This window comes from Echinops telfairi, unplaced genomic scaffold, assembly GCF_000313985.2.
Source record: "Echinops telfairi isolate 266 unplaced genomic scaffold, ASM31398v2 ScPeMD7_17;HRSCAF=63, whole genome shotgun sequence".
Lineage (NCBI taxonomy): Eukaryota > Metazoa > Chordata > Mammalia > Afrosoricida > Tenrecidae > Echinops > Echinops telfairi.
Genome location: NW_022103914.1, coordinates 6,210,962 through 6,220,163, shown reverse-complemented (window position 1 = coordinate 6,220,163; position 9,202 = coordinate 6,210,962). Strand labels below are relative to the sequence as shown.

The window sequence follows — 9,202 nt, the reverse complement described above, 5'->3', positions numbered from 1 at the left end:
GAAGGTGGGGAGAGGATGGGGGAAGGGAGAACCGATCGCAATGATTGACACATAATGACCACCACCCCTCCAGGAGGATGAACAACAGAAACCATGGGGGAAGGGAGACATCAGTCGGAATAAGATATGAAAATAATAATTCATACTTTATCAAGGGGTCAGAAGGGTGGGGGGGAGAGAAGAGCTGATACCAAGGGCTCAATAGAAAGTAAATGTCTAGAAAAGAATGATGTCAACATATGTAAAAATATGCCTGATACAATTAGTGTATGGATTGTAATAAGAGTTGTAAGAGCCCCCAATAAAATGATCTTTTAACTAAAAAAGGGAAGTAACAAACGCAAGGGAATAAAAATGTAGTATTTCATGAAAAGTATGATGAATTTTATTGAATGAATAAGTAAATATTATAAACACACACACACACAAAAGTGTAGCAGGGGTATCCAACCTGTCAATCAGCCTGATGGTACCTCCGTGGGTATGGCCTTCTTGTAGGAGGGTCCTGGGAACCCCCTTCTCTCTCTCTGCCTTCACCTTCCTGCTGGCTGACCCTGAGAGCTGCGAGAGCCCTGCCATGCTTCCACTTGGATCCATGTGACTTTGCACCTACCAGCCCACAATCTTCCTGCAGTCTAGTCACTGCATGTGGCTGTGCGAGTCTTAAGAGATACTTGTGGACTAATATTGGATTTATGGCCTTCAGATGGACTGGGCTGGGGTGTTTTCTTAATAAATAATTACTCCTTGATATAAAACTCTTCTTCATATATATAGGAGTGTCTCTAGTCAACCCAGCCTAACACCAGAGCTTAAACAAAAACCAATGCTCTACAATTCTAGAAGAAAACCTTTGTAACCTCACCTAACTTATGAAAATGTTTCTTCTATAGGACCAGATAACATGAACATAAAAAGGCAAAAAACTCATAAATTGGACACGATCACAATTAGAAAATGTTGTTCCATTAAGAAAATGAAAAGGCAAACTACAGGCTGAGACACATTTGTAAAAACAATTCAAACACTTCCTACAAAGTTAAACACACATTCACAAGGTAACCATGATGTTCACTTACTTAACAGGCATTTTGTCCAAGAAAAATGCAAGCACGTTGACTTAGTTATCTAGTGCAGCTATGAGAGAAATAACATATGTGCATGGCTCATGATAAGACACAGACATTTATTTTCTCGGTTTGGGAGGCTTGGGGTTGACTTCAGAGTGCAGGCTGTGGTCTAGAAGCAGGCTCTCTCTCGGCAGCCCTGGAGGAATGAGTGTCCTTGGCTCCTCAGCGCCTGCTTCCTGATTCCTTGGAGAGCTCCATGAATCTTGGCATCTCTCTCACCCCATATCTCCTTCTGTGCTGTTGTTTAATCTTTTTTTATAACTTGAAAGAGATTGACTCGAGATAAACCCTACATAACTCATAGCATAACAAAGGCAACATATTCACAAATGGAATCATATCCACAGGCCTAGAGGTTATAACACATATTTGGGAGGGGGGAGAGCATCATTTAATCCATAACACATGCATCCACATACACTTTGATAAATATGCCCGAAGCAGATTTATTTGCATTACTACAAAGTTGGAAACTACCCAGATGTTCAACACCACAAATGTCCTCTTTCTGGGGTCTTGAGACAATATCTCCACACCATACCTGCTGAGACTCCCACTTACCAACAGATGAGCATTTTTCCCCCCAAGTTCACCCAGCCTCTTTTTCATTTTTAGAAGTGTTTAATATAAATTGGGTGAAATTTTACAAGGCAAACTAGTTTTCCATTCAACAATTCAGACACATTTTGTCATATCATTAATTGCTATCTCCACAATGTAATATCACTTATCCCTGTATTTCCCATTGCCATTATTGCTCTTTCTTACTTCATCCTGTTTTCTAAACTTTGTCCTTAGGTAAATGCTGGCCTTCGGATTTAAAATCGAAGTAGTGCATACCTCCCTAGTGTAATAATTGTTCACCATAAAACCAAACCAAACTCAAGTTCATGCCAACTCAGAGCAACCCTGTTGGACAGGTTAGAACCGCCCCCATGAGTCTCTAAGACTGTGGCACATTACGGGAGTAGAATTCTCTTTCTTCCGTTCACCATATAGACCTCTATCTGGTTTGGGTGAAAATTGACTTCTAGGTCTGAAGGGCGACTAAGGGACTTCTGTCAGGAATTCTGTCAGTTTCTATCCAAGCGGTAAGATTGGTCTTGTTTCTACTTTTTAGTTTGGTTCCACATTTTTCGCCCGCTCTATCCAGAACCCTCTAATGTGACCCCTCTCAGAGAAGTTGGCAGTGGGATCCTGGTGCCAGCTAGTTCTTCAGGTCTCAGGGCAATGCAGGCTGCGGTTTGCAGGCTCCATTAGTCTATTTACTAAGTGTTTCCATTTGCCATCCATTTTCCTCCCTTTTCTTTGCTCCCTGACTTTTTTTGAAGCGAGGGCTGTAAAATATCTGTAGAAACAACCTCTATGCCCATCGATAGACGAATGAGCAGATAAAATGTGGTAAGCAGCACACAATGTGGGACATATTCACATTATTCATATTCACATATTCATATTCAACAAACTTCACATACAGCTTCCATGTTGGGGGTGGGTAATATAGTATTACCAATAATATATACTCGATATAATCTTTCAGCATATAATTTTCTGACACTAGCATTCTCAGGTGTTTGCTCCCAGACTTCAATTTTATTGTTTAGTGTTCAAAGCACTGCCAGATAGCAGATTATGGCCCGCTATCCAATTAAGTCAGTGTCAAGAATCTTCAATAATAAAAATTTAGGCAATGTTCAACTCTTAACAACTCGTGACAATTTAATGTGCACATGCTTGGCAGCCATTATAACTCCAGCTTTATTATTAAAACAGTGTAAATCATGGCATAAACCCCAAATCCACAGGCATCCAGTTACGACTGACCCTGTAGGACAAGATAAAAGTGGCATAGTGGTCGCATGCTGGATTGCTAACCTTGAGTTCAGCAGCTTTAAATCACCAGCAGCTCCTCAGAAGAAAAATGATGCTTTCAAATCCCACAAATATTTACAGACCTCACAGGGGCAGTTCTACCTGTCCTTTAGAGTCACCGTAAGTCAGTACTGACTTGACTGCAGTTAGTTTGGCTTGGAGGATAAAAGAGAACTGTATTCTAAGGTTTCTAAGATCATAATCTATTTTTAAAACAAACTGAAAATGTTATTTCTTTAATATGTTCATCACAAGGGTGCAAATAGAGACTTAATTTCAAAAACAAACAAAACCGGGGTTCGGCACCAAAAACAAAACAAAAATGTGTTTTTGTTTTGCTGTGGTCAGCTTAGGATACAGAGTTCTACACAGAAATCAAGGGGAGGAAGGACAGATGTCTATGGAAGAGAAGACAACCCAAGGACAGAGTGGTTCAGGACTCTTGGCTGGAGACTTGCTTTGAGTAGGATTCCTGCAGGTTTTTCTTAAGGGCTGTGGGTTCGTTCCAGGTTTGGGAACATGTGTGTTCAAAGGGCTGTTGATGTTGGGCTCTCCCAGCAGGTTCTGGATGGAGAGGGGATAGTCCTGACATCATACAGCGTGGACCACTTATCCTTAAGGATGTCCAGGCACATGTTACTCTGAGTGTCCATGTTGTAGTGGTAGCGGGGGTGAGGAACTTCGCTGTGGGTGCATTCTAAGGGCAGCCACTGGGGAACTCCAGGTAGAACTTGTACACCAGGTCTTCACAGATGGTGCCAGATGCTCCATGGAAAGACCCTACCCACTTGGAAAGGTTGCCAGATTCCGGGAAGGCAGAGATTCCTTTGTCACCAGACATCATGAGAGTCATCAGCTCCTGTTGTAGCCTCTTGCCCCCAGAACCCCAGGTGGCACCTCTGCTGGGCTTCACCCCTTTTGGGGGGGCTACGACACTGGCTGTGACTGGGTCAAGGTCCTGGGAGGCCATTCACTCAGTGCTGGCAGAGACAGGAACTGGGAAGAATGGACAGCAATTGCAGCGCAGTGCATTGACCCACCGGCGTTTGAATTGTCCCAAGATCATAAACGTTAAGGAAGCAAACCGCCTCATCTTTCTTCCATGGAATGTGGCAGCTGGTAGGTTCCAACCATTAGCCCTTTGGTTGACAGCCCAACACTTAACCCACTGTACCACAGGGCTCCTCCAACCAGGCCTATAGTGTGGTCTTACTCGGCGTTTCATTCTATAAAAGGATAAGTTGTTCATTTGAAGATGAATTGTTCAAGATTCTCTAGTTGTAATACTTCCACTGTTTATACTCCCAACATATCTAACCAGAGAAGTCATGCCTCTGAAAATTCTAATTCAAATCTAATCTAGGAAGTCTCTAGACATGGATAGGAAGATGAAGATCACTAAGGCCTATGATAATGGAAAGTTGGTAAATATCATATTAGGAAGGACTATTCCATTGCACTGTTTCAACAACCATTAAAGATAAGAATAAGATTTTGGAGGCAGTTAAGAAAGTGATTAAAATAGACAACAACAAAGAATCATAAGATCATTCACCTTAATTTTCAGACTAGCAATAGCATCCTCATTCCCCAGGATAATCCAGGTGATCTAGAACTTCCACAAATGAATTATTTATGCAGCTGACAAAATACTGATGTCATCAAACTCTTCATCACTGGAGTAAACTTTCCTCAATGCCTAAAAGATGAAAAGCTAACTGTCCAGGAAGCCAAAATAACCCCAATCAGGAGAGATCCAAAAGGAAAATTCCTTGGCATATTGAATCAAGATGTCTAACATCAATGACAAGGAAAAAAATTATAAGAGCAGCCAGAGGGAAAAAGAGCAGTTACATACAAAGGGTCAGGCATTAGAGTTATCTCATTTTTCTCAGCTGAAACCATGCAGGCAAGAAGGCAAGAAGGATACAGAGTGACATATATAGATTCCTGAAGTAAAAATACTGTTGACCTAGAATCTTGTGCCCAGCAAAAATATCACTTGGAAAAATATATATACCACTTGAATATGACAGAGAAATAAAAGTATTCCCATACAAGAAGGAGTTCAGAAAAACAATACTGCCACTAAAACAAACAAAATTTCAGTGAAGTACTGTGGCCAAAAAATCAACAACTCACAAACTGAAGTGAATATACAAGACAACTTCTCACAAACTCCAACACACACAGAGCAACATCCAAAGTAATGAAGTAATGCAGGAAGAACAAAGAAACTAAACACCACACATATACACATTCACATACAACATACACAAATATAAAGCAAAATGACAATAACAAATGCATATATATAGATAAGCGTACTGAATGTTAATGGACTAAATGCACGAATAAAGAGGCAGAATTGATAAGAAAACAAAATCCGTAACAGAGATTGAACAACATAATACTAAACCGTTATTGGGTAATAAAGCAAATAATAGAGGATTTTTTTTAATTCTTTGAGACAAACAAGAATGAAACACACCTTTAGGACACAGCAAAATCAGTAACCAGAGGCCAATTTATAGCAATCAACACACACATGAAAAAAGAGGAGAAATCCAAAATCAACACCTTCAAGAACTGGAACAAGGGCAACAACATAACCCTCCAGTAAAAGAAGAAAATAAATCACAAGGATCAGAGCAAAAAATAAATGAAATGGAAAACAAGCCCCCCAAATGGAAAAAATCAACAAGACAAGAAGTTGGTTTTTTGAAGGATTAACAAAATAGGTCACTCTCAAACTTAACAAAGAAAGAAAAAGTAAAATTTCAAATATCCAGAATAAGAGATACAAAGAGTGACAATACAACAGATCCAAATGAAATAAAAATAATAATAATTCAGGAAGTGGGAGTGGGGAGGGAGGAGAAAAATGAGGAGCTGATTCCAAGGGCTCATGTGGAAAGTAAATGTTTTGAGAATGAGGAGGGCAACAAATGTACAAATGTGCTTGACACACAATTGATGGATGGATGGATGGATTGTGATAAGAGTTGTACAAGTCCCCAATAAAATGATTTGAAAAAGAAAACAAAGAAAATAATTAAAAAACTATTAAAAATGGTATTCAGACAAATTCGACAAGATAGAAGAAATGGAAAAGTACTTAGGAATACATCATCCACTCAAATTAACGAAATACTTAGGATAGCTCTAGTGAAAGAAACAAAAGATTTATATAAATAGAACTATAGAACATTACTTTGAGAAATCGAAAAAGATTTATATAAATGGAAAAATATCCCATGCTCATGATAGGCAGACTTAATATTGTGAAAATGTCAATACAACCTGCAGATATACTCCAATCCCAATCCAAATCCCAAATCCATTCTTTAAGGAAATGCAAAAACAATTACCAATTTCATATGGGTAGGTAAAAGACCCAGGATAAGCAAAGAACTTCTTAAAAAGTAAAACCAAGTAGGAAGCCTAGCACTACTTGACCTAAAAACCTACTATGTAGCCAGATTAATCAAAACAGCCTGGTGATGGTGTAACAGGTAACAGGAGGCACGTAGACCAACGGATCATAACTGAAAACCCAAACATAAACTCATCAGAACTGAAAACCCAAACAAAAATTCATCAGCCTACAGGCAACTGGTCTTTTAAAAAAACCAAAACTAATCTTTGACAAAGGACCTAGAAATATTCAATGGGGCAAGGACAGTCTCTTCAACAAATGGTGTTGGAAAAACTGGATTTTCATATGCAGAAGAATGAAGCAAGACACATATATCTCCCCATGTGCAAAACAAACTCAAGATGGATTAAAGACCTAAACGTAAACCTCAGAGCTATCAGGATCATCGATGGGAAAACTGGCACAAACTAAAGGGTCCTATTGCATAGACTACCACGTATAATAAGCACACACAGAGGAAGACAAAATACATGACTGGGACATGGTCTAATTACCAGAATATATAGAACTCTACAATAGCTCAAGAAGAAAATAATAAATGACCCAATTAAGAAGTAGCCAAAAGACATGAATAGACAGTTGACCAAAAATGAAATACAAATAGCTAATAAACACATGAAAAAATGCACACGATCACTAACCATCTGGGAGATGCAAATTAAAACCACAATGAAATTATACCCACAATGCTAGTCCAATCATAAAGAAAACACAAAATGTTGGAGAGGTTGTGGAGATAACGGGACTTATATTGTTGGTGGACCTGTAAATACATATAACCACTATGGAAAACGATATGGTGATACTTAAAGCAACTGGGAATTGAAATCCCATGTGATTCACCAATGCCATAAAGAAATAAGAGAAAAAAACACAAGTGGATGTATCCTCTCCCATGTTTATAACAGCACAATAGCAAGAAACTGGAAGCAGCCCAAAGGCCCAACAGTGGAAGAATGAATAAAAAAACTATGACACACACACACAGTGGAATACTATGTGTCCTAAAACACAGTGACGAAACACCACATGACATGGAAGGACCTGGAAAACCATTATGCCAAGTGAAGTTAGTCAATCACAACAGGACAGATCTTGTATGGATCTATTACTATAAGGAGAAACACCAATTAAACCAAGTGAAGTTAGTCAATCACAACAGGACAGATCTTGTATGAATCCATTACTATAAGGAGAAACACCAATTAAACCAATAGTAGAGAGGTCAATTTTCAAACAAAGGGGTAGAGGGTCTGCCTCCTTGAAAAAGGAGACCTCACATCAGTTGGGGCCACTCCTTCACGAAGGCAGAAAACGAACCTCTCCATTTGATGCCGTACCACACTGAGACAAGGCTGCAACAAATCATCAGCAGGCCCTCCGCCGGAGTGAGAGGAGAAACTTACAGGGGAAACGGTGTAAGGCCAGGCGAGGGGAGCATCTGCCTTTCAGAGGAGGCACTTATATTTCTGTTGGTGGGTATAGTGGGAGAATGGGGAGGCGCAGCCTCACATGAGGAAGGGATGCTAAACAATAACTGTAGGGACCCTACGGGGAGAATAACCCCAGTTCTATGTTATTGGGTAGATATTTTTTAATGTTTCTCCCCAACCCTTGGTGAACCATGCCATGGACCAAGCACTATGATGACCTTCATGCTGGCCTCACAGGGAGCATGGCATCCCTCAAGGGCCACACTAGAAGGACTCACCAGGGAAGCCTGACTGAATGAACTGGGCTTGACCTCAAAACTACCTGTAGCCCTTGGACTTAGGACTGAAAGACTCTGATGGAAAAGGAAGCAAATGATGTCCACCCCAAGACTGTGGAAATGGCAGTTGTTGGACCTTGGGTGGGACCCCTGGCTTAGGAGGTGTCCAACAAAAGGGGTTCCAGAGCCACTATATATTTACTATCTCAATGCTCCCCTTGCATTAATATGACAGATATTACTTTGATAGGCAAGGAATGTTACAGGACATTTTCTCCTAGCACCAACCCCTATGCTCATTGTAAACAGAGCTCAGTCATTTTTAGAATTCAATATACACAAATTAACAACTCATGGATCGCCATTTGCAGCTGGACTATACTTGCACAAACTCCTCTTTCAACAGTACCTTAAAATCTATGCCATTGGATAAATTATTGGTGTTATCAATGCAAGTGCTTTATACCCCAAGGGATTATTGACAATGTTTTTCTTTTTGGGGGGGAAGAGGGGTTGATTTTGGTTTTTTATTTGTGGTTTTTTGTTTGTCATAAAATGATAATAATGACAAAGTGAAACAGTCATTCATAAGCCGCGGACAAGCAGATGGATTCTGAGTTTCCACTTCATTCTAGCCTCATTCCAATTCAAGAACAGTTAGTTCTTATAACATGGCCCTGCTCTATATCCGCCATTATGAAGACATCACTAAAGATAAGGGGGCTACAGCAAAGGGTAGTGAAGAACGTATATGGTGCCTGGCTATCAATTGGACTAGTGTCTTGAGCTGAAAGGCTCGTATTCAAATCAGCAGCCACCTACTTGAGGCATATCAACTAAGTCTACATCAAAGAAGCACTTCAGTGTGTGTGATCTAAAGATGATGAAAACAAAATCCAAATATGATGAAGGAAAAGCATCAGTACCCATTTTGTAGACGGCTATTGAGGACAGTGGGAGCCCAAATTCTATTTGTAGAGTCTCTAGTCAGCTTAAGCATCCAGTGGATCCCCTCTGGCCACGAGTGAGGGACTCGAACAGCTTTGTAAA

General features: G+C 40.0%; 1 pseudogene; it reads right to left on the bottom strand.

Moving 5' to 3' along the window:
• Positions 1-3,389: 3,389 nt before the first annotated feature.
• LOC101656523 lies at positions 3,390-3,972 on the bottom strand (annotated as a pseudogene).
• Positions 3,973-9,202: the final 5,230 nt, after the last annotated feature.